Here is a 27,233-nt window from a genome sequence, read left to right as displayed (position 1 = left end):
ATAGGTCCGGGGGTATTCTTAGACTCACTAAACTTCCTTGCTTCTGTTCTGACTCTTCATCTCGTTTCTTCCAGAACATAAGACTCTCGTACTAGGAATATGTTACTCTATGCAACATATATGCACTACATTCAAGCAGCCCCCAGATGTAATATATGTGCACCTTCTCTTTCTTCTCTTCTTCTCAGCATCAGGTCAATTTCACAGTGATGTACAGATTGAGGATAGGAGTTTGTTCAATTCAATCCATGCATACTGGGATGTCCTGACCTTAACTTTAGCTATTTCATTTACAGCGTTCCAAAAAAATAAATTGAGTTTGATTAATCCCTATTTAATCAGCTTGTTAATGTTACTTCACAGGAAGAGATCCTTATATCAGGAGTCTGGAATAGTTTCCCAGCTCTGAATGATAGAGGTGGGTGTTGTTATAATGGGTTTTGAGTTAAGGCAGGGGTGGGCAAAAAGGCCTCTGTGGGCTGCATCTGGCCTGCCAAGCGGGTGGATCTGGCCCGCAGAGGCCCTTCTGCTCCCTCGCCCCCAAGCCAATTAGGGCCTGGGAGTGGAGGAGCGTGCAAAGCTTCCTCCCGCCCTGCCAGGAGCACGTGGCGCTTTGAAGCACCGTGCGCTGCTTGCAGGGCGGGGGGGGGGGGGGGGGGGGGGAGAGCGGAGGAGGCTTCACATGCTTCCCCGCCCCCAGGCCAATCAGGACGTGGGGGCAGGGGAGGTGTGTGAAGCTTTCTTCGCCCTGTCCCGGCCTTACCCCGGCCTGCAAGTTGCCCTGATTGGCCTGGGGGTGGGGGAGCATGCCAAGCCTCTTCCAGGGCATGGGTGCCTAGTGGGAAGGGGAGCCCCGCCCCTTCCTGTTTAGGCCCCGCCTCTTCTGGGGTGGCCCATACTACTTCAAAAAATTTTAAAGTGACCCCCCCGAGCAAAAATTATTGCCCATCCCTGGGTTAATGAGCCAGCTTTCCATTGTGAAGTGCTTTGCTTTTTGCTCAGTTACTTCCAGTCTTTGTTTTCTCATGACAGCCTCTTACTGTCTTTGACATCACTGTACATTAATGGCAAATGGCAGTGCTAATGAATGGAAACAACAGATTTAGCCAAGTGGCTGCAGCTTTATTATAACTTCAAACAACAAAACAAGGTCCCACCTGCAGGGTGACACAAACCGATTGTAGTGAAAAGGAGTCTGCAACCACCTTCCCAAGCTGTTGCTGACCTTCCGGTTGCAGTATTCCAGCACAGACCAGCCTGATTGTCCAAGGGTTGACAAGACTGTGTTAATACATAGTCTAGCCAAGACTTGCAGCCTCATGCGAACTATTGCATAAAGAAACCCCAGGGCTTGCCCCAAGGTCTTGGTGATGGTCTGGCTTCACCCATAGAACTGTTGTTGGGCATTTAGTGCAGTGGATGAGGTACAGCACATGTTGTGATAGGCATATGAAGGATCTGTGGATCTTGTATTGTGGGAGATGTTGATCACTGTAGCAGTGGAGACCGACCTACTGACGGGGGCAGGGAGAGGTAAGGGGACGGTTGCCCTGGGACCTGGTGAGTCAAAGGGGCCCGGGGCTCCTAGCCGTGGTTTCTGCTACTGTGACAGCAACCAGGGCCATGGGCCCTTTAAATTGCTGCTGGAGCGCCATATCGTGTGCTCCAGGTGACTTTGAGGGCTGGGAGGAATGGCACATCATAGTCCATGGGGCACTGAAGGCTGAGGGCCCACGGAAGCTATTGCATCCTCTGAGTGGAGATGCATCTGCAGGTTTTGCAACTGCTGTTCTGGCAGGGTCTGGTGCCACTCCCAGGGTTTAAACTGATGTATCCTAATCTGGTGATGAACTTGAGGAGGTTGTTAAAAGGCCAATTGTGTGGGGTTCCACCTTACTTAATATTGAGAAATTGTTCGTGGCCTTAGGAGCCATAACAAGGTCCAACTGTATGTGAAATTTAAGTTGAATACCATAAAAACGTTAACAGTAAAATCTGTGTTGAATAGTCTCACTGTGGAAGCCCCATTACATTTTAACACTATGCATACTAAAGCATACTCACTCAGCCTGTTAAGGCGCAGAAACAATGCCGTGTTACTTTATTTGACCAGCCATGACTATCCAGTATACTTCAAATAGCGAATGTTGAATACAGGCAGAGAATTTTTTGTCCATAAAGTTAAAAAAAAAATCCATAACGATTTTTTTAAAAGTGAAAATGTCACCAAATCCTTTGCATAACAAATTTAAGACAGTCACAATCTGTTGATGCATGTGCCAAGAGCTGAAAGGGGCTAAATGTAATGGATAGGTTATTTAATTATGAAGATATGTGCTCAGCTTCACCATTGACGTGGAATGTACAATCCAACTCTGGCATGTACAGAAATTTATATCTCCTTCAGATGTAAGGACAACTAGCTGGGGTGTCTGTTGGAGTTTTACGTGCATGGCCCTGCATTCTCTGAAGAGATTACCAGAGGGGCCAGATCTCTGACAAGATGTCACATACCCTACAAATCTCTGCAGTAGTCTGTATAACAAAGGACATTTTATAATCTATAATTTGGATTTATTATGTTATCTTCTAGGGTCCTTAAGTAATATCTAGGCTAAGGTGCCTAAGCGTTAACTCTTTTTTTTCCCTTCCTGTTTTCTTCTTTTATTTGCCAATAAGTGTTTTCTTTTAATCTAAACTGAACTGGGCTCTGACAGGCTTGCATTTGGTAAGCTATTTGCTAATGTTCCCAAAGGGGAAAAGGCTGTGAGTGGCACAGTGAGCTAATTTTAAAACAGCCTCAATACCAGTCAGAATTACAGCCTTCTTTCTATAGATCATCTTGCTCTTATGAAGAGCCTAGACAGAGAGGTAGAAATATTAGAAAAAAATTAGGCTTTTCCTGCCTCTCTTCTTGAGAGCTAACTGTGAACAAACCCCTAGAAATTAGCATCTGCCATTTGAGTAGCTTTGAAATGCTGAGCACAAAGTCCTCACAAAGGAAATAAGAAGTTAATTTGCTTTCTAGTTGACAACAATTAAGTGTAGCGAGCCAAAGAAGCCGACTAAAATTATGGACAGGCTAACAGCTTGCCTCCTGCCAGTGGCAACATAAAACTGATGGGTGAAATACTGATATGCCTCAAATGAATGTTGGTTTCTGCTGCCTGGGTTCTGTTTGCTAAGTTAGTAAAGCTCCCCTGTACTTCTGCAACTGCTGCAGCAGTGGATCTGTCACTGCTGCTGCTCTGTTTGGTGTTTAGCTTTTTCAGCAGCATACTCCGTGGCAACCTTAGGGTATGATAACAAATGGGCTGATCCCACAAGAGGCAAGAGATTAAGTTTGAAAAAATTCATAGCAATTGGCAAGGTAAGACCAGTGAACCAAATAATACAAGAATAGTAATGCTAATCCTCATCTCATGTAAACTTATTGTTGACCCATTGACTTCAAAGGGCTTCTCTGAGGATGAATCAGGGTTGCATAAGGAAGTTCCTGTCAGCAGGACTCTTGCCTTATTTGTTGCAGAAGCTGCAAAGTGTGTGGTGAATGAAGCAGGCAATTGAGGCAGGAAGAGAAAGGATGGCCTCATGGATAAAGCAGTTGAAGGCTGCCCTGGAGAATTAGATTCTATCCCTTCTTCTGCCACATAGGCCCTTCATGATGCAAGGCAAGTCCCTTAATCTGAAGTCTTCAATGATGACACTGGCTGTATGTTCGTCATTTTCTGGGACCTGACTTGAGACCATTGGGGTCTGATTTGCAGATGTGCTGAGCACTGACAACTGCAATTGCTATCCATGGGAACCATGCTGTGAACATACAAAGTGCTATATGATGCTACGTACTCTGAAAAATTGTTTTTTAGGTGTCTGAAATTGGGCACCCAAAATAGTGGACAATTTGGCCCTTAGCCTCTCTTTCCTCAACTCCCCCTCTGTAAAATGGGGATAATGCCATACTTTTATCTCATGGATATTGTGAAGGTAAATTAATTGATATTTGTGAAGCACTCAGTTACTATAGTGATAAGCCCTGGGATAGAATAATCCTTACTGCAGAGCAAGATTTGAATAGAATACAGTAAATAAGGCATGGGGACAGTTGCTGAACAATGAGTCAAAAAGAAAATATTGCCTAGCTGTTTTTTATGTTCTGTGTCTGAGGTTGGGACCCTAAGACTACATCATAATGCATATGCACAAAGGGACTGAATTCAGGTTGCAGAAAACCTAAATTCAGGAATTTCCTAATTTTTGAGTAGTAGCCTTTATTTAACATCCTATTAGTGTACTTTTGTGTGTGTGTGTAACTTTCATACAGTCTGTCCGTATAAGAATATGCGAACTATCAATGGATACACTACAGAATGTAGTCTGATCCTGTATCTGCCAAAATTGATGATCCAATGTTTTGATTAATATAAAGCCTTTCTATGTAGCCTTGCAGCTATGGAATCTCTAAGCTATTTGTTTAGAAATCTTTGTTTTTCATAAAGCGCTTTGCAACGTTTTCATGAAAGTGCCTTTCACCGTTTTGTTTTTGTTTTGCCTCTCATTAATGTTGGCAATGTTTTGTTGAGCATAAAATGGAAATTTTGTGCTTATACATATCCCGATGTCACACCATTGTATTGATGAAACAAGCTTATTGAGAGAGACATGTTCTTTTAATTCCAAACACTGATTTCCCCAATATTGTTCATGGTGATGGAAAGGAATTGACATGAAGACAGAGGTCCATACTGGAGCAACAAAGAAAGTTTTGATATAAAAGGGCAACCGTCTTGTTTGCGTCAACTAATTCCCTGAATACCATTTTTTTTATAAATTGGATGAGGTTGTCACATTGGAACCAAAACACAACGTAACAGGAGAAACGTGAACCCCCGACTGAGCTCTTTACTGTGTCCTTGGTTAAGGAAAGGTGAGGAGGTGCCATCTCTTATAGAATCAGAGCAAGGAAAAGTAGGAGAAAACAATACTAGCTTAAATGGAGTTTCAGCCTGCAGCAGTATCATATTAAAAGGTCAAGTGAAAGCTGCAGCTGGTTGTCTCTTCCGGATTTAAAGGGACCTCTACTAGGTGACTGTGTAGAGAGAGGCTCTTTTTAAAAGGGTAAACCCAGGACAGAAAGAGAAGCTGAAATTCCCAGCTTTTGAGAGGTCTCAATGAGGTATTTTGATATTTCTGTAGTCCTGTTGAATTAAGCACTGAAATAGATCTGCCCTTCTTTTGTTCTGCTATGGCATTGCTTGTTCATTACCAGAAACATCCAGATCTTTCTGGGTCATCAGTTGAATTTTGGGCTTGATCTGTCCTGCAATATAATCACAGGGTGAATGTTTTGAGTGAACTCACAGCTGCACAGGTTTCATAGACAGGCCAGGTGTATTTAGAATTAGTATAAGCAGGAGCATATACTAGACAATCTTTGATTATCATTGTAAATTCTATTAATAATTTCTCCAGTTGTAATAACTTGTAAGTGACAAATTATGCAAACTGATATTTTTACTATGAATAATTTCTGTGAAATTTGTCACCACTATGATTGACAGTAGTCTCTTTCTGAAATGCTTCAGTGCGTGAGACTACCTAATTTTTTTAAAAAATTTTTTTGTGGTAATTAACCAAATACAATATTTCAGAGTTCCGTGTACTATAATATTCAGAGAAACAATGGTTTGAGAATAGTCCTAAATCCCTAAATTTACAAGATACAGAAATCCATGAAAGATTAGTTAATTATAAAGGAAAGATTCTCAGAATCTCATACTATAGAATAGGGACTTGAATCCAGTAACTGCATAACTTGTATTTTAATTGAAGGGTTCCTCAACACGTATGTATTGTATCAGGATTGGAACTGGGGGGAGAAAGCCAAGGGGATACTATCCTTTGCAACAAGATATTAGAAGCAGCTGAAGAACCAGAATCTACGTATAAGAAGGGTGGACGCTGATGGGCCCATGTTGCTTTCAGAGCGGTAGAGGGAGCAAACAGCTAGACGGAATCACTGTGAAGTACAAGAAGAAAATGACCTAACCTGCTGAAAGCGGCAATTTAATAAGCATGCTTTGAAATCTACAGCGATTCAGGAAGGAAGTGTAGTAAACAAAAGAGAGTGACCCTGGCAGCTCTGATGACAAGCTGGTCTCAAGGCCAGTTTATATAGAGCCCCATTGAATAGTTGTGAAGACTTGTGATGGTTTATTTGACTACTAATTAAACTGGACTAGATGTGTGCTAATTGGCCTTCCAATGGAGCACAACAAAAGTGACACTGTGAATGTCTGTGTGAGAGAGAGAGAGAGAAACAGTAAAATAGTCTTATTTACAGTAAATAGAGATACAGGATATAGATTTTTATTATTTTTGAAGAAAAGTGACCAAGTTTTGCAGTAATTCAGTGTTTTAGAGTAACAATAAATTTGCCAATATAACATTATTTGCAATAAATATTAAACAGTAGTGTAAGCAAAACAACATTTAGCTCACATTTTATGCTGTATATTAGGGGACGTCTACCCTGCATCGCTATTACAGAAAAAAGCTATTCAAAATTAGTCTGAGGCAGGCTTCCCTGATGTCGACATGCTATCTCAATTTAGAGCCCCAGGAGGCACTGGGAAGGAATAACTTAGCATGGCTCTGGTGAGGGGCTATTTCGAAATAGCAGTATTGGCGCGTCTACACATGCCTTATTTCAAAATAGCTATTTTGGAATAGGTGTTATTCCTTGTAGAGTGAGGTTTACAGATTTCGGAATAAGCCATCCGTTATTTCGAAATTATTTTGAAATAACAGAATGGCTGTGTAGACACTCACATTGTTTTGAAATAACGCTAGTTATCTCGAAATAATGGTGCAGTGTAGATGCACCCTTAGGGTATGTCTACACTACAGCACTAATTCGAACTAACTTAACTTGAATTAGTTAATTCGAACTAAGCTAATTCAAACTAGTGCATCTAGACCTAAAACCTAGTTCGAATTAGTGTTTTGCTAATTCGAACTAGCATGTCCACATTGAGTGGACCCTGAACCGGGGTTAAGGATGGCTGGAAGCATTGCTGGCAGGGCATCAGATTAGGACTTAGTGTGTGGAGCTGCTGTCTCAGGCTAGCCGAGGGCTGTACTTAAAGGGACCCGACCCCCACCCCGGACAGACAGTTCTCAGGGGTTCCCTGCTCGCTTGTCTAACTCGATGAGGGACAGCAAAGCAGTCCTGGTTTGGAGTGCCCTGAGTGCCCACACTCGGCACATCACAGCACTCAGCCATCAACCCGGCTGCATTTGCCGCAGGCTGCCATCTGGGGGGGGGGGGGTCAATCGGGGAGCTGCAGGAGAGCTTCCACCCCAAGGAGCCCGCAGAGCCACCCCAGTCCTCCCCATCGGGGGCTCGTACCCCATTCCTCTTTCACCTCCTTCCACTTACCCCTCCCTAGCCCCCCTTCCTGATGTACAAAATAAAGGACACATGTGTTCAAAAATAGAAACTCTCTTTATTGAACAAAACTCGGGGAGACTGGGAAAAGGAGGTGGGAGAGGGAAAGAGAGAGGGTGGGAGAGGGGAGGTCAGCTAAAATGATCAGGGGTTTAGAACAGGTCCCATATGAAGAGAGGCTAAAGAGACTGGGACTTCTCAGCTTAGAAAAGAGGAGACTGAGGGGGGATATGGTAGAGGTATATAAAATCATGAGTGGTGTGGAGAGGGTGCATAAAGAAAAGTTCTTCATTAGTTCCCATAATAGAAGGACTAGAGGACACCAAATGAAATGAATGGGTAGCAGGCTTCAAACTAATAACAAAGTTCTTCTTCACAAAGCAAATAGTCAACCTGTGGAACTCCTTGCTGCAGGAGGCTGTGAAGGCTAGAACTATAACAGCGTTTAAAGAGAAGTTAGATCAAGTCATGGAGGTTGGGTCCATGGAGTGCTATTATCCAGGGGGTAGAAATGGTGTCCCTGGCCTCTGTTTGTGGAAGGCTGGAGATGGATGGCACGAGACAAATGGCTTGGTCATTGTCTTCTGTCCATCCCCTCCAGGATACCTAGTGTTGGCCGCTGTTGGCAGACAGGCTACTGGGCTAGATGGACATTTGGTCTGACCCAGTACGGCCGTTCTAAGCTCAGGGCTCAGGGTCGGGGGTCTCACTGGACCACCTTGATTTTCATGCAAACCTGCTCCTGGGTGGCCAGGCTGGCAGCTCTCCTGCCCTAGACGGCCACTTTCCTGTGCCTAGTGCGGAGGTCGTGGATGAGGTCCACGATGTCTGCACTAGACCAGGCTGGCGCCCGCCTCTTGCACACCTGGGCAGGCTCCTGGGAGCCGCCAGCCTGGAAGAGGTGGAGGGCTGGGTGGCAGCGGGTGGCTGGCTCGAGCCGTGCCAGGTGCAGGGTCTGCTGGCTGGGTGCTGGCAGGCTTGCACCTGGCCCGGGCACCGTAGCCAGCCTGTGCCCCTTTAAGGGCTCCGGGGCCGGGAGGGGGGCAGAAGAGTTTCCCTGGTGGTGCCCAGAGTGGCCACCAGGGAAAGCTGGGAAGGGCTAGCCTCCCCCTAGTTCGAATTAAGTGGCTACACAGCCCTTAATTCGAACTACTTAATTCGAACTAGGCGTTAGTCCTCGTGGAATGAGGGTTACCTAGTTCGAATTAAGCGCTCCGCTAGTTCCAATTAAGTTCAGACTAGCGGTTTGCTAGTGTAGCGCCTAGCAAAGTTAATTCGAACTAAGGTCTGTTAGTTCGAATTAACTTTGTCGTGTAGACATACCCCGAGAGAGTTTCTGTATCTGTCTGTTTTGTCCTTCGGTGAGTCTGTTTGTTCAAGAACGCCTCCAAAATGGCAAGAGCTAGGACCGCCAAACCTTTTATTGTAACTTAAAGCAAGATGAGGGTTTGGTCATGCCAGGACAATGGGATTTATGATTTTCTCATAAATTGCAAAGGGAGGGATCTGCTACAGGCACAGTTATACTGCAGAATGACCACAGGGGAGACGCATACTGGTAAGAGAGTGGCTGGCTGGGGGTGAGGCTCAGGAAGTTGCCAATCACTATACACGAGAAAGGTTCCTTTGCTGGTGAACCACCAGCAGGGCAGCATAATTCCCCTTGCCAGCCCTGCAGAGCCAGCAGTTGGATGGCAGAGCTCCTGCCGCCCCAGCCAACCACGACCCAGCCAGTCGTGGCCTGACCAGCCCTAGAGATCCGGCAGGCAGGCAGGCAGGCAGCATGGCTACCACAATCCTGGCCAGTCCTAGGGATCCAGTGGCCAGGCTGCATGGCGCTCGCCACCCCAGCCAGTCCCAGGGATCGGCCTGCCTCCCGCACCACTGAGCCCCCTCAACCGTGACTCCTGCACCACCACCACCCACCTCTAACCACCTGCCCTGAGACTCTCCTTAGGGACCAGAGCAATGCTGGGTCAATGTGCTAGTAACAAACTAAAGAGAAGGTGGCAAAGAGAGAATGTGATTTTAAATTCTGTAAAGGAAATTTTTAAAAATTACTAGAAAGGTCAAAGGCTACCTGTGATAGTCCCTCAGTTCTGAGAGCTGGCACTAGGACTTGGAATATCGCACAGAATTCTTTGTTTACTGCATATCTTTTTTTTTTTTTTTCAATGTGGACTCTCCCTTAGTTGAAAGAGAACTCTGAATTTCTTCTAGGTATCTTGATGTCCCAAGTTGCCACGTCAAGGTTTGTAGAATGTACTAAGTGCAAATAGATATTGCTAACAATATGGGAGTATGGGTATATGAGAAATAACTTGTGCAACATTAAATTTAAGATTGCAGTAAGACATAAAAAAATTCCATTATGGTTTCTACAGCAAGTTTTGTTTCCTGTACAAGTTTACTTTACAACAAAAACATTTATTTTATCGTATTATATGTATGGCAAGAAAAGAAAAATGCTACAGATGTGCATTTGCAAGTCTATAAGAGCATATCCTTTGTATATTATTATATTATTTTCATTTCCATTTATCTCACATTGTCCAAGACTGCATGAGCACATGACGATAGCGCCTGTTGTGAGATGTATATCACCGCTTAGGTGGTACATCTGAAGTTCTCATGACTGCCACTAAATGTATCACCTCAGTTCAGAACCACAGCCAAACACACTAGTAAATAGTCTATGCTAATGAATCAAGATAAGACTCACAAAAGTAAGAACTCAGCGCCAGCGCGAGGTAGTCAGCTCATGTGACCTTAACATCACAAAATGGGAAGGGGGGAAAGAAAAACCCAACTTCTTTTTTCCTAGTCAAAATGTTGTAAACACTTCTGACATTTCCCAACCAAGTTCTAACCTTAAGCAACAAGCAGACGAAGGAAAGACAGCAAGATTTCCTTAACGATATATAATTTTCTGACAGACTAAGTGAAGTGCCAAAGCAAGTCCCCATTTTTGCACATGCAAGTTTGTCCCAACCACAGTAACTGTGCCATATTTCTGTGCTCTGTGCACAGTGCATTCTTCCCCTAAGCAGCTCTGCATACTTATCTGTGCAAAAGGCAGGCTAAGCTTAAATTCATAATCATAGAATCATAGAACTGGAAGAGACCTCAGAAGGTCATCAAGTCCAGCCCCCTGCTCTTATTCTAGCTCTGTGGTCTGAAGTAAGGCTTCTCTCACAGACTCATAATAGAAATGTAGGACCTTGATAGGTCATCTAGTCCAGTCCCATGTACTGAGGCAACATTAAGTATTAATTAGACTATCCCTGACAGGTATTTGTCTAATCTATTCTTAAAAACCTCCAATAACTGAGATTCCATAACATTCCTAGGTAATTTGTTCCAGAGCTTAACCACCTTTACAGTTAGGAAGGTTTTTATGAGCACTTCCTCAAAGATGTTGCTATTAACTGTAAAACTGATTTAAAAAATTAGGAAGGATCCTGATTTTTCTCTGGTGATCAGCTTAAAATGAAAAATGCATTTTGTTTGGATGTAACATTAAAAAAATGAATGGAGTCTGTCTTCACAGCTCTTAATGTCATTATCAAACTAATGGTATTGAAAGTCATGATTTACAAATCATTCTTAGAAAAATACTGAGTTGCTTGGTTACTTCTTGGGAAAGTACTTTCAACCCATTCAAGTATATGTAAAAGGTTATTAAATATCAAGTTATTTCTTCATGCCTACATTTTAACCCTCTTGGCTTTGTTCAGAGCTGGAAGGGGAATAACTTGATATTAAACTAACATTCATGTATTTAATTGGATTAAAATACATTTCCTTCAGTAAAGAAGTGCAGTTCTGACTGGACCCGCTTTGTATTTTAGCAAAACAACAAGGAGCCCGGTGGCACTTTTTAAACAGACTTATTAAGGCATAAGCTTTCATGAGATACAACTCACTTCTTCTGAGGCTTGAGGAGAAAAGAAAAGGGGGGAAAAAAAGGGATATAGATATGGGAGTGTGATATCCATGTTAATTACATCCGTGTGGATGTGGCTCACCTCCAACAGTGTTGTGAAGGTGATAGTACCTTAAGGGGAAATCCCCTGTTGTAATAAAAGATCCATTCCATGTTTCTATTTAAATCTCTTTTGATGGTGTCAAATTTGCATGAGAATTCCAGGCCAGCAGTCTGTTTTTGAAGGTTTTTACCTGAGAATGGTAACTTGCAAGTCAATAACTGTGTGTCCAGTGAGGTTTAAATGCTCCCCCCAAAGATTTTTGTATGTTGCCATTCTTGATGTCTGATTCGTTCCATTTACAGGCAGTCCCCGAGTTACGCGGATCCGTCTTATGTCGGATCCGTACTTACGAATGGGGCTTTTCTCGCCCCGGAGGACGCGGGTGGCGGGACCACCCAGATGTGCCGCGGTCCCGCCGCCCGCATCCTCCGGGGCGAGAAAAGCAGCTCTGTGTCTCCCTGGTCTGCTGGGGGGGGGGGGGGGGGGCACAGTTAGTGCGTCTCCCCCTCGCCCCCCCCCCCCCCCCCCCAGCAGACCAGGCTTTTCTCGCGGACACCTGTGGTAGAGCAGCTGGGGCGCTGCCGGGTTGGAATCAGCCGCTGATCAGTTTCAGCAGCAGCTGACTTGGGGACACCTGGGGTAGAGCAGCTGGGGTGCTGCCGGGTTGGTCTCACCTACCCGGCAGCGCCCCAGCTGCTCTGTTCCAGTCGTCCAGATTCAGCCGCTGTTGAAACTGATCAGCGGCTGATTCCAGGAAGCCCGGGGCAGAGCAACTCTGCCTCGGGCTTCCTGTAGTCAGCCGCTGGTCAATTTCAGCAGCAGCTGAATCTGGATGCCAGTTCCGACTTACGTACAAATTCAACTTAAGAACAAACCTACTGTCCCTATCTTGTACGTAACCCGGGGACTGCCTGTATTCTTTTGTGTAGAGACAATCCAGTTTGTCCAATAAATATGCCATATGTTACATTAGTAGGTGTGCATGTAAATGAGCCTTTGATTGCATAGCTGATGTAGTTAGACCCTGTGATGGTTTCACTAGGGTAGATGTTTGGATAGTTGGCAGTGGGGTTTGTTGAAGGGATTGGTTCCTGGGTTAGTGTTTTTGTTGTGAGGTGCATGAAGTTAGTGGAGAGTGTTTGTCTCAGCTTGGGTGAGGTAAGCAAGGACAGGCCTGCCTCCCTAGGTCTGTGAGAGTGAGGGATTATCATCAGTGATCGATTGTAGACACTTAATGTGCTGAAGAGGTTTTAGCTGGAGTCTATAAGTAATGGCTAGTGGTGCTCTGTTTACTTTGTTGGATCTGTCCTGAAGGACGGTTTCGTTTGGATACCCACATGGCTTTGTCAATCTGTTTTTTCCCTTCTTCAAGTGGGTATTCTGTTTTTAAGAATTCTTGCTAGAGATACTGTAGGTGTTTGTCTCTGAGGAACTGGAGGTTTCAAATGTTAACAGTATAAACCTCACTGGTGAAAGTATTATGGATATTTGACTGGATTAAAGAAAAATAGAAGATAAATTTTGCTCATAAGTATTAAAACATACATTATGGAGGAAAAACGTATTTTTGTAATACCGGAATGTTAACAAGACTTGGATTTTTTTTCCCTTCTTAATGTTGAAATCATTGGAGAATCCTTACATTCATGATTGATGAAGGACACATCCCATGAGCCAGATTCATTTCTGGGTTGTTATATATTTGCACTTTCGCTATTTTGAAAGCACATGTTCTTATAAACAGTAGTAGAGGGCCATAGTGATCAAAAGTACTTCACAGGAATAGGTCATGGTGCCACAAAACCACCTGTAATTTCTTTTCCAGAAGGAGAAAATTCTAAAGTCTCATGTTAATGACTTCTTTGAGTGTCCTTCCTAGCAAAGAGTCTGGTATGTAATATAGTCCCTGTCAGCCAGTGATTGATTGATATATACACTGAAGGTTACTATTATATATGGAGTTCATAAATTCAATGAAAATTCATGTGGTGTACACACACAAATGGTTCAAAGCACATCATCCCAGGTGTGCTATTCTGTAATTACACATCACTTTGCTTCCTGGGAACTTTGATCCAAAGGTCACTGATGTCAATGGGAAAGTTTTCATTGAGTGCAATGGGCTTTGGATCAGTTCCCCCTCTTCCTTCTTACTATTAAAACAGTCTTCTACTTCAGAGTATCTTCACAGCCTCAATTGCTGTAGCTAGTGCTTCTTTTGCACTGCAAACCTAAAGCAGGTGCTGCCAGTTATAGATGGATGTTGGGAGGCATAGAACCAACGTACTATGCCCCCCCTACTGCTTGAATGACTTGGGCTTCTGTGGGCCTTGATTCCCAGCTGTAGGTAGAGCTCCTTGCGGCCAGCCTGAACGCTCATGTATTATGGCAAAGAAGCAGTTGAGTGGACAAGTAGCCTGGAATGAGGAGTAGAGAGCAAAGGTGCTTAAATCATCTTTGAAAAATATATTTTAATTGCAGTAGTATCCCCAATCTCTTGTGCTAGTTGCTGTTGCATTCTGTTTCACCCGTTGTCTAAATAGCAAAGAGCTAAAGATGGGGGCTATGGTGAAGTAAGTGTGTGTGTGTAATAAAAACAAACTTAAAATCTGGGGCAAACACTGCTTGTGTAGGCAGACTGACACATTTCAGGGGTATGGTTCATGGCAGGAGGATAAATGAAACACTAAATAATTTTTGTAGGTGTTTAATTGCCAAACTAAACTCAAGGCATAACACATCAGAAGCACTTGATTTTGAGTACGCTTCAGTACTGTGAATGTTGATCTTGTCATGCAACACAAAAAGAAACCAGGCTATTTGAATGAGGCAGTTCTGTATCCATTATTACCAGTGATAGATTGGCTGATGCTAGGCTGGCTGAGCTGACAGGTAAGAATCCATTGATTAAGAAGGGAGATGGTCAATTACATTTTATCATTAGCTCAGATAATAGAACATGTACAGTAGAAAAGGAATATTTACCCAGTCCTAATGGATAAGAGGAGTTTATTTTATTAATGCAGTATCGGGGCTATTTAAAAGCACCGTACAGATTTCATAAAATCATAGAATAGAATCATAGAATAATAGGACTGGAAGGGACCTCGAGGTCATCGAGTCCAGCCCCCCGCCCTCAAGGCAGGACCAAGCTCCGACTACACCATCCCTGACAGATATTTAAGAACAGGTTAGATAGACATCTCCAGAGAGGGAGATTCCACCACCTCCCTTGGCAATTTATTCCAATATTTGACCACCCTGACAGTTAGGAATTTTTTCCTAAGGTCCAATCTAAACCTCCCCTGCTGCACTTTAAGCCCATTACTCCTTGTCCTGTCCTCAGAAACCAAGAGGAACAAATTTTCGCCTTCCTCCTTGTGACACCCTTTTAGATATTTGAAAACCGCTATCATGTCCCCCCTTAATCTTCTTTTTTCCAAACTAAACAAGCCCAGTTCATGAAGCCTGGCTTCATAGGTCATGTTCTCTAAACCTTTAATCATTCTTGTCGCTCTTCTCTGGACCCTTTCCAATTTCTCCACATCTTTCTTGAAATGTGGCGCCCAGAACTGGACACAGTACTCCAGCTGAGGCCTAACTAGTGCAGAGTAGAGCGGCAGGATGACTTCACGAGTTTTGCTTACAACACACCTGTTGATACAACCTAGAATCATATTTGCTTTTTTTGCAACAGCATCACACTGTTGACTCATATTCAACTTGTGGTCCACTATGACCCCTAGATCCCTTTCAGCCATGCTCCTTCCTAGACAGTCGCTTCCCATCTTGTATGTATGGAACTGATTGTTCCTTCCTAAGTGGAGCACTTTGCATTTCTCTTTATTAAACCTCATCCTGTTTACCTCTGACCATTTCTCTAACTTGCTAAGGTCATTTTGAATTATGTCCCTATCCTCCAAAGAAGTCGCAACCCCACCCAGTTTGGTATCATCTGCAAACTTAATAAGCGTACTCTCTATCCCAATATCTACATCATTGATGAAGATATTGAACAGTACGGGTCCCAAAACAGACCCTTGAGGAACTCCACTTGTTATCCCTTTCCAGCAGGATTTAGAACCGTTAACAACAACTCTCTGACTACGGTTATCCAGCCAATTATGCACCCACCTTATCGTGGCCCTATCTAAGTTATATTTGCCTAGTTTATCAATAAGAATATCATGCGAGACCGTATCAAATGCCTTACTAAAGTCTAGGTATATGACATCCACCGCTTCTCCCTTATCCACAAGGCTCGTTATCTTATCAAAGAAAGCTATCAGATTAGTTTGGCATGACTTGTTCTTCACAAACCCATGCTGGCTATTCCCTATCACTTTATTACCTTCCAAGTGTTTGCATATGATTTCCTTAATTACCTGCTCCATTATCTTCCCTGGGACAGACGTTAAACTGACCGGTCTGTAGTTTCCTGGGTTGTTCTTATTCCCCTTTTTATAGATGGGCACAATATTTGCCCTTTTCCAGTCTTCTGGAATCTCCCCTGTCTGCCATGATTTTTCAAAGATCATAGCTAAAGGCTCAGATACCTCCTCTATCAGCTCCTTGAGTATCCTGGGATGCATTTCATCAGGACCTGGTGACTTGCTGACATCTAACTTTCCTAAGTGATTTTTAACTTGTTCTTTGTGTATCCTATCTTCTAAACTTACCCTCTCTCTGCTTGTATTCACTACGTTAGGCACACCTCCAGACTTCTCGGTGAAGACCGAAACAAAGAAGTCATTGAGCATCTCCGCCATTTCCAAGTTTCCTGTTACTGCTTCTCCCTCCTCACTAAGCAGTGGGCCTACCCTGTCCTTGGTCTTCCTCTTGCTTTTAATGTATTTATAAAAGGTCTTCTTGTTTCCCTTTATGCCTGTAGCTAGTTTGATCTCATTTTGTGCCTTTGCCTTTCTAATCTTGCCCCTGCATTCCCGTGTTGCTTGCCTATATTCATCCTTTGTTAGTTGTCCTAGTTTCCATTTTTTATATGACTCCTTTTTTATTTTGAGATCATGCAAGATCTCCTTGTTAAGCCAAGCTGGTCTTTTGCCATATTTTCTATCTTTCCTACACAGCGGAATTGTTTGCTTTTGGGCCCTTAACAACGTCCCTTTGAAATACTTCCAACTCTCCTCAGTTGTTTTTCCCTTCAGTCTTGCTTCCCATGGGACCTTACCTACAAGTTCTCTGAGCTTATCAAAATCTGCCTTCCTGAAATCCATTACCTCAATTGTGCTGGTCTCCCTTCTACCTTTCCTTAAGATCATGAACTCTATTATTTCGTGATCACTGTCCCCTATACTGTCTTCCACTTTCAAGTTCTCAACTAGTTCCTCCCTATTTGTTAAAACCAAATCCAGAACAGCTTCTCCTCTGGTAGCTTTTTCAACCTTCTGAAACAGAAAGTTGTCTCCAATGCAGTCCAGAAACTTATTGGATAGCCTGTGCCTCGCTGTGTTAGTTTCCCAACATATGTCTGGATAGTTGAAGTCCCCCATCACCACCAAATCTTGGGCTTTGGATAGTTTTGTTAATTGTTTAAAAAAGGCCTCATCCACCTCTTCCACCTGGCTCTCCTGCTTGGAATACTGCAGGACTTTTGGATCTTATCAATGTGTGGAGTGAAGAATTGGTGCAATCCCAACTGCGAGTAACCTGTAGGAACTGGGACATGCATGGTCACATTTCTTGAGCCCTGTGTGTGAGCGCGAGACACCCTACAATGTAGAACAAAGATAAAGGAATTCCAGCAGGTGTATCAGATGGTGAAGGAGGCAAACAGCTGGTTTGGTGTTGTACCTGCAGCATGCCATTTTTATGAAGCACTAGATGCAGTCCTGGTTGGGGACCCTGCATCCGGACATAAGGGGAGTATGGATAATTTCCATAGCACAGAGTCAGAAACACTTGTCCCAGAGACAGAAAGCATCAACACCGCGGAGGCCTCTTTTGTGGATGTGCAGTATAGTTACTAAGAGGTTGTAACCAAAGGGAATTGATTTCTCATGCACTTCCCTTATAATTCAGAAATATTCTTTATGGAAGATGAATGCTTTCTTTGACTCTACAGTTCTGCTCCATATCTTTTTGTCTTATTTGATTCATCAGTTGCCCTATGGCTTGATGAGAAGCAGTTGCCTGTACATAGATTTGCTTAAAAATATAAATTTACTGTATTCTTTTCTTTGACTTTGTTAGATATGCACATGCAGCATATTTGGAACCCTTTCAATGATATGAACAAAATAACTGGTGAACTAGTTAAAAAAGAGACAGTTTTTTTTAAAATGAGTTCTAGTTATTCAAAATGGTGGAGGAGTTGCACTCCCTTAGAGTTCATTTAGGGGGAAATGAAGATTAAGGATAACTAAATAGTGGCATATGCTGTAATGAAAATGAGTCGTCTTGACTCCTAAAGGTGTTGACATTTCTGGCCTGAATATTTTAATATCTCAGTTCTCTATACCGATTTATGATTAACTGGAAGCAGGTAAGATGTGTGGAAATTTCCACCCCCACCAGCATTTCTGCCACTGACATGGCAACAAGTAAGTGATTAAAAATAGAAGTATGGCAAGGAATGGCTAGTGGTATCAGAAACACATCAAAGAGACAGATTGAGAGGCTAAAGAATATTATCATAGGAGACTATCTTCGGGTATTAACGAAAAAAATGTTTTAAATCTGATCATTTAAATAAATAAAAATATTAACCTAGCAAGAAAATGATTTCATTCTAATTCCAGAATTCTTTCTTAGAACATTTAGAATTCACCCAGATTTTATTGTGATGTCCCAAACTTCTGCTAGGCTACGTCTAGACTGGCCCCTTCTCCGGAAGAGGCATGCAAAGCAGGCAAGTCAGAATAGGGAAATCCACGGGGGATTTAAATATCCCCCGCGGGATTTAAATAAACATGGCCGCCGCTTTTTTTCCAGCTTGGGGAAAAGCCGGAAAAGAGCGTCTAGACTGGCACAATCCTCCAGAATAAAGCCCTTTTCTGGAGGATCTCTTATTCCTACTTGCAAAAAGGGCTTTATTCCGGAGGATCGTGCCAGTCTAGATGCTCTTTTCCGGCTTTTCCCCAAGCCGGAAAAAAAGCAGCGGCCATGTTTATTTAAATCCCGCGGGGGATATTTAAATCCCCCGCGGATTTCCCTATTCTGACTTGCCTGCTTTGCATGCCTCTTCCGGAGAAGGGGCCAGTCTAGACGTAGCCCTAGGGTTTCTGTCAGTAGTGGATTGAACATGCATACATCCATAAGAAACAGGAGCTCAGCATTTGAGAAGTTGTGCGTGTGCTGCAGGCTGAGAGCAGGGTTTTTTTTAAAGATTTGATTGAATCAACCAGCTGCTGAAGGCTAATGAAGCCATGTGCCATGAGCTAACCTGTGAAGCCAATTACAATAGACCCATGTAGAATAATATGCAGAACACAGATCTTGTTTATGCCTTTTCCTCCTGCTTTGTTATTTTCAGTGATAATCTTCACAATCAACAAAGAAATGAACATGGGGTATCTTGAAGTCCCACTTCTGCCCAAGAAAGTCATATTTTCCCAGCCCTAAGTAGCTTTGGATATTAGGAGAGGAAAGTCTAAGAAAATGTTACTTAATTTTGATGGTGTATTTATGCTTTCTCTTAACGATCTAGAGGCTCCCAAGCAAAGTAATGGACTTTAATAAGGCTTGCCTCTGGATGTAAAAGTAAGAAGGTCATCTTCAAAGTATGTTCCTCTTAGAACGTCTTACTGCATTTTGAAATATAACAGACATTGTAATAGAGTAGATGGGCTTTAATAGTTTCTTCCTGCTTCAAAAACTGTATTGGTCTTAAGAATATTCCCCATTGTAGGAATAGGAAATATCAACACACATACTGTGGTGTGTTACTGTTTATCATGCAGCCAAGAAATAGGACCCCTGTGTGTTAGACACTGTAAAGACAGAGTAGTAGACAGTGCCTCCAAGGTCTTACAAAGTAAATAGGACAGGAGAAGGCTAGGCAAAAGGGATACAACATACAAACACCATGAATAATGTGATGGAGGCCAATGTGATGTTCGTTCCAGGATTTTATTTGTGGGGGGAGGGAGGGCGTTTGGGGGGATAAGTTGAACAGAATGACAAAGGAAGGGAAATGGAATATTGAAGGGAGGGAGGTGATGGTGTTGAGAGACTGAGATGAAGAGACTGTGAAAGGAAAGATGGAAAGGGCTCGGCACAAGCAGCCATTCAGCATAGGAACATGAATGGGATGCAATTTCTCTATCAAACTCAGAACTTAAAAGCTTTTAAGTACAACCACCATATGTGGCAGTTAGGAACCCTGCTGATCTTTCTTTTAAATGCTAACATCATGCATCTTTAAACCAGAGATGGGCAAAAATGGTATTGCACATTGCTGTGACTAGGTTCTGGCTTTGCAAAACCCAACCCCAAAGCAAGGATGACCGAGATCTGGGTCCCAGTTTATCCAAACCTACAAAGCAATGGGGTAATTTGAATAATGGGCTGTCATTTTGAAACACATCTTTCAAGTAATATCTCCATTCAAACAAGAGAAAATAACCATTTAATATCACAATTGTATGCATTTGTGTGTATGGGCAGGAACAGTATATGTATAAAGAGCTGAAGCTGTTTAAATAGCTAGTAGAACAAGTAGTTAATTGAGATGTTAAAAGAGAAAACATAGGAAAACACACCTTTAAATAACTCCCATACTCCACTTCTGGTTTTGAATTCCCTCTCTGCATTTCAAATATGAAGGTAGATACCCTTCATTTCATGTAGACATTAGGAACCTTTGGAAACTTTATCTAGGGAGAATAAAATCCTTTTGAATGATTAAAATGAGTTTCAGAACAGACTAGGCCTCTAAGATTTTAAAAATGTCTTCATGGATAATTCAGCCCATTGCAGAGAAATAGAGGATCTTGAACATTTATATAAGCTGAAATGACATTTGGCAAGTAGAAGGTATCAGGACTGAAAGAGGTCAAACATACAGCATCATTAAGTTCCAGACATCCATTTCCTGAGCACGTTTAACTAAACTTGGAAACCAGTCAACAGCATTTGCAAAATGAGTACTGCATGTAATTATGTTCCCTATATTGTCTCTCTGGAGGCTGGGAGATTTGATTGTTCCACTTGTGCTGTTAAGTTCTTTAGTGTTTGTTGTTTCATAAAAATAAATCTGTGTAAATTAATGAAAAGAATGTCTTATTAAATTATTTTAGTTTAGAAGGTATTGGAAGACTTATATTGGTAGTATTTTCATTTCTTCAGTTGAATAATCTGTTCCTTTAAGTAGAAATGTCTCCTTTCGTTTAAGGTATAATACTTGATAGAGAGTTTCGTAGTTATAAAATAGTGGTAGAGATGTAGCCGTGTTAGTCTGGGGCAGCTGAAGCAAATGCAGGACAATGTAGCACTTTAAAGACTAACAAGATGGTTTATTAGATGATGAGCTTTCGTGGGCCAGACCCACTTCCTCAGATCAAATAATGGAAGAAAACAGTCACAACCATATATACCAAAGGATACAATTTAAAAAAAATGAACACACATGAAAAGGACAAATCACATTACAGAACAGAAGGGGGATGTGGGGGGGAAGGAAGGTGAATGCCAGTGAGTTAATGATATTAGAGGTGGGGAAGGGGAAATGTCTGTGAGTTAATAGTATTAGAGGTGATAATTGGGGAAGCTATCTTGGTAATGGGTAAGATAGTTGGGGTCTTTATTAAGTCCGGTGTGGAGGGTGTAGTTATAAAAGGTGTTTAATTGAAAGCCCCAGAAAATGAAATCCACTCTCTCTAGTGCAAACTGGATAGTTGAAAGGCTTTCCTTTGCCAGTGTGTCTCAATGGCTGCCACTTCTAGGAATGAGAGGATAGTTTGGTCTCCCATAACTAGTCTTTCCTAGCCCTCCCCCTCCCCCATGTCTTTATCATTGTCCACTAAGACTGTAACCAGCCCTACTAGTTAATTTCAGTGGTCCAGCCCTGCACAAATTTCACGCAAATCAGAGTGACTAGTATATTTTTCTCTTTCTGGTGAGTAAAATGTTAATTTTCACCATCACAGCAATGAGAGAGATGTAGTCTTTGAGACTGTAGTGCCAAACTTCCATGAGTGACATGTTAACAAAGAACAACCTTTGTGATAAAATTCTGGCCCTATTGCAATCAGTGAAAAAACTCCCCATCACTTCAGTGTCACCAAGATCTTATTGTTGCTCACTAGTGAGCTGAGTACCCAATTGGAAATGGCAATTCAGGAGGAATTTCTCTGATTCCCATCACTCCTTCCCTCCCCCGAGACATACAACCCTCTATGGGCATTCATTTCAATGTATACTATAACGAGATGTCTGATCATGAGCAGTATTTGTACATACATACGTAATGTCTTGGCTCAAAAGATCAGTCAAAACCTCAACACCTTGGCTAGATTATTTGCGATCATTGGTAGATTTGAGGATGTGCAGGCTGCTTTCTTGCCGCTAGCATGAGTTCACTGCACCTTCAAGCTGACCACTATGCTACTGTCATCTGTCCCCTGCATATCTAGAATTTAATGTATCCATTTCACATGTCTTGCCCTTTGGGTTAGCATAAAGGCAATGTTTCAGAAAGCAGAGGAAAATCACTCCGTTTACCCATGTCCAAAGTCAGATGTTCCTCCGGATCCCTGAACCCCCAGCATGCGAAACTAACAGTTCCCAGAGCTCTGGTTTCTTCAGGCAGATGGCTAGAAGGTACGCTCTGTGGACAAAGCACAGTAAACAACGGCAGGAATCTAGACAAAATAGCATTTCAGCTGAATGCTCAAGCTGCTGAAGCTCAGTGTTTGAGTCCTGTATAAAGCAAAGCCTAGCAATCAGGCCGTCTATCCTTTGAGAAGCATTGAAATCTAATTACCTGGACAGCGTTTGCAGTGCTATCTGGCGTAGTCACAGAAGCTGCCACCCTACCGCTTTTAGTCAACTGGGCATTTCAGATGCAGAGGCATAAGGAATGGGAGCATAGTGACTCACACCACACTGGGGACACCATTTCAGCACCCCCCCCCCCAAAAAAAAATAAAGCCATGCGCATTGCTCTGAGCAGAACACCTTCCTCTGATGGAGCTAGGGGATGCTTCTGTGGATTGCTACAGTAGAGCAGAAATCAAAGCACAGACGGCAGTTTGTGCAACGCAGCCCTTAACAGGCTTTTGCTTCCCCTCCCCATACCTGCCAGTTTGAGAGCTGGCAGGGAGATCTATGGCACTGCAAGGTTTGGAGAGAGCTACCTCTCAGATCTCTCTTCCTGTTTCCCTTCAAAATTTCTTCTGCTCTATTCTCTCTCCTGTTTGCTGTGTCTGCTTGCCCTGCCTTTCTGTACTTATTTATTAAGTACTAGATGACGTAACCAGCATTCCCTGGGTCCTTCAGGACGGGGGCAAGAGGTAGGCAGTGCAGGAGTCAGGACTGGGGTTTGAGAGGTGCAGGAGGGCTCAGGGGTGAGGATGGGTGGGCTCAGAGCAGGGGCGGGGGCAGCTGGTGACTTCTTCCTGGGGCTACACACCTGGCTACTCCCCAGAGCCAGTGTACCTGGCCAGCAGCTGCTCCCCAGGAGTGGTGGGGGCTGTGCTGCCAGCCGACGGCTGCTCCTTGGGATCAGGATGCCTGCTGCCCCCCTGTGGTCATTCATAAGTATAGCTGTTCCTGCTTTTACAACCCCCCCTTTCTCTTTGATGAGAAACAATCGCATTCCACACAGATTCCATTGTCCTGGCACAACCAAACCCTGACCTTGCTTTAGGTTATGATAAGAGGAAGCTGCCTACCAAATTTGGTGGTCCTCCCTCTTACCTTTTAGAAATTCTTGAACAAACAGACTCAGATGGATGGATGGACACAGATTGAGAGATTCATAAACTCCCTCAAATATATAATAGATTAAGATTTACAGTCAGTGGGCATTTTATCCTGGTGCAGAAATTTGTTTACCTGAGCAAGAGGCATGGAGAAATTAGGAGACTACAAAAAAATTGCACAGAAATAATCGGATTGAGTAAAAATTCTGCTGACCTTACTGTTGACCTTACGCTAGTAAATATGAATTAAATATTAGAATATAACTTTGAAATACTCTTCATGAGAGAGCATTTTATGTACTTCAGCCCTTTTTTTTGTATGTAGCTATTTATTTATCCAACCACTATATGTAGCTATGTAAACACAATAAAATATCTAGATGGAGACGACAAAAAAATCCCAAGGAAGTTTTCAGAAAGTGCATATTTTAATTGTATTTACCAAACTCCCAGCACAACTCTTCCTTAATAAAGATTCTGAAGTCACCTCTATTACAGTCGAAGTGTAATTTGAATGCTACATAATTAGTAAACACTAAGCCAATGGGAAAGATTGAATGCATTACAAAATATTTAATTTAGAGGAAATAGCCATAGTTAGATAGTAGTACTATAATTGTTATATAGCTTGATCCAAAAAGGACTGACTTTCTACACTATTTTTTCACCTGTTGCTTCTAAAATCATATAAAATTGTACATTCAAAGGTATTAAGGAAAAGTGAGTGGGAAAGAGATTAAATCTAATAGTCTGTTTTTATATACGGAATAATTTAGCAGTGGCCCACCTGTTAAGGGCTGCTGTAAGGAGCCTTACGAAGGAAGCCATTTGAAATGAACAACTTTTACTGGTCAACCAAGGCCAGGAACAATGGTTTCTACTCATGAGAACAATCTGCTGGACTTTTATCAGTTAACAATATATTTAGATATATGCAGACATGCCTTTTGCAGAGCACTCCTGTAACAACACCAATGTTAGAACCAGATGTGATCATGAGGAGATGAGACAGTCATAGCTGCAGAGAAAGTAGGTTGATCGCTATTTTAAAAGCTTCAGAGGGGCAGCCAACTTGGTCTGTAACAGGAAAAACTAAAAAAAAAGAATAGTCTATTAGCACCTTGAAGACAAACAAAACATGTAGATGGTATCATGAGCTTTCGTGGGCATAACCTACTTCTTCAGATGACTGGAGTATTAGAAGTCCAGATCCAAGATTAAATAAGGGAAGGGAGAGGGAGGGGAAAAAAAGAGAGTGAGTAGATTGTTCAAGTAGTTGCAAGAGGCTAAGAACAATTAGCGCCTCCATTGTTTGATTGGTTGAGTCATTAGGATGTGGTTGGTTGAGTCATTAGGATGTGGAAGGTAGTGCAGGAACCAGCGGATGTGTCTGTTCATTATATTTGCATACGAATTAAACTTGTAAATGAAGTTAAGTTCCTTCCCTGTGTATTTAGCTTGTGGAATTGGCCTGAAACAACACGGTGACTTGGAGATCCATTAATGAATGTCCAGGCAGATTGACGTGTTCTCGAAAGGTTTCTGTGTGTTGCCTTTATGGATATCTAATTTGTGTCCATTAATTCTTTCCTGTAGAGACTGTCCAGTTTGGCCAATATACATGGCAGTGGGGCATTGCTGACATTTGGTGGCATAGATCTCATTATTGGATGTGCAGTTAAATGAGCCCTGATGTAGTGGCTGAAGTTGTTGGGTCAATGATGAAATCACTTGTGTAGATAAGTGGGTAGAACTGGCACCAGGGTAGATTGCAGGGATGGGTTCGTGGATGATTATGATGAGGTATGTTGCATGGTTACTGAATTTCATACTTGTGGTCTGCTTAAAGTGCATGCCCTGGCCTGGGAGGATTAAGATAACAAGCTTCTCATTCAAATAACTGAAGGATCATTAGATGATCATGAAAACACTTCCAGGTGCTCTACATAAAGGTAACGGGTAGGAATAAATGGTGAGAATGGCGAGAGTTAAATAGTGGTGTGCTCCAAGGGTCTGTGCTATGACGAGTGCTGTTCAGCTTATCCATAAATGATCTGGAAAAATGGATCAACAGTGAGGTGGCGAAGTTTGCAGATATAAAATTACTCAAAATAGTTAATCCAAAGCTGGCTGCAAAGAGTTACAAAGGGCTCTCACAAAATTGGGTGACTAGGCAACACAGTGGCAGATGGAATTCAGTGTTGATAAATGCAAAGTAATGCACATAGAAAAATATATGCCCAGCTGTATCTACATACAAAATGATGGGGTCTAAATTAGCTGTTACCACTCAAGAAAGAGATATTGGAATCATTGTGGATGGTTCCTTGAAAACATCTGCTCAGCGCGCAGTGGCAGTCTAGAAAGCAAACAGAATATTGAGAATCATTAGGAAGGGAATAGATAAGACAGAAAATATCGTATTGCCTCTATGTAAATTCATGGAATTTGAATACTGCATGCAGATCTAAAAGATATCTTGGATTTGGAAAAGGTACAGATAAGGGAAACGGAAATGATTAGAGATAAGTAACAGCTTCCATATGAGGAGAGATTAAAATGACTGGGAATTCTCATTTTGGAAAAGAAATTACTTAAAGTGTGGGGGTTATGTCAGTGGTCTTAAAGTCATGAGTGGTGTGGAAAAATTAAATAAAGAAATGTTATTTATTCTTTCACTAACATAACAAAAAAGATCATCCAGTGAAATGTATAGGCAGCAGATTTGAAACAAACAAAAGAAATGTATTTCTTTGTGGACAACCCGTGGAACTCTTTGTTAGGGCATGGTGGAGAGGCCCAAACTATACAGTGTTCTAATAAGAATGAAATAAGTTGGAGGATAACAGGGGCGGATATAGGGCAGGGCGAACGGGGCAGCCGCCCCGGGCCCCGCGCTTCAGAAAGCCCCCCGCATGCGCCGTGGCAAAGGGGGGGCCCCGTGGAATTATGCTGCCCAGGGCCCTGCAAAACGGTCATCTGTCCCTGGAGGATAAGTCTGTCAATGGCTACTGGTCAGAATGAGCAAGGATGGTGTCCCTAGCCTCTGTTTGCCAGAAGCTGGGACTGGGTGATGGGTTGGATCATTTAATGATTCCCTCTTCTAGTCATAACTTCTGAAGCACCTGGCATTGGTCACTGTTGGAAAACAGGATACCGGGCTAGATGGACCATTGGTCTGACCCAGTAAAGCCATTCTAATGTTCTTACGCAGGACCAAGCTGTATCTGTCCCCATTCCCCTATCAGAGCACAGGAGTCCTGACAGACTCTCTCTCTCAATCGGCAGAGTTTGTAACAAAGTAAGAATATAAATTTAAGCCTGAACAGTGTCCCTTAAGTGACTTGCCAGAAGAGATCAGAATATGTTAGTATTAGAGCTGAGTGGATCTAATATTTATTTAATTTTATTTCTTTTATAGAGGAATTAGATACTGTGCTCCTGTCAGCTAACTGATAAGTTGTGTGCCAAGGAGCTAGAGTTTTTCAAGTGCCTTCGTAGCCCCTGAAAAGAGGTGACGTATGTATGGGTAGGAAGGTGGACAGAGTTGGTCTCCCCACCCCCATTTGCTGCTTAGTTTGTACTGAGCATGCTCGGTAACTCTGCTTGAGCTGCTATCCTCACTCTGCCACTCCCCACTATCCCAGCATGCTCCCCTCACACACCAAAATCTGAAATGGTGCTCCTGATTGGCTGACGTTCCCTTATGTTATCGTCAGCTGCTTAGTATATTCCAGTACTGATTGGTGAAGAGGTAGCGAAGGACCCATTTGGTGAACAAAGGGGAACCAGGTTCACAATGCACTTTGGGATCCATTGTCATTTCTTTTACAATGTAGCATTTATCCGTGCAAGTCCTTTTGGTGTGGAGCCAAACTTCAGGTGAGTGTGACAAGCATAGATAATTGCTGG

At 42.7% G+C, this 27,233-nt stretch overlaps 1 protein-coding gene across 4 annotated transcripts in view; it reads left to right on the top strand.

Moving 5' to 3' along the window:
* OTUD7A (OTU deubiquitinase 7A) overlaps window positions 1–27,233 on the top strand; it is a 227,748-nt gene that overhangs the window by 62,916 nt on the left and 137,599 nt on the right. The window lies entirely within an intron of this gene.

Source organism: Pelodiscus sinensis, chromosome 14, assembly GCF_052426305.1.
Source record: "Pelodiscus sinensis isolate ZL-2025 chromosome 14, ASM5242630v1, whole genome shotgun sequence".
Taxonomy (NCBI): domain Eukaryota; kingdom Metazoa; phylum Chordata; order Testudines; family Trionychidae; genus Pelodiscus; species Pelodiscus sinensis.
This window is presented reverse-complemented; position numbering and strand designations above follow the sequence as displayed.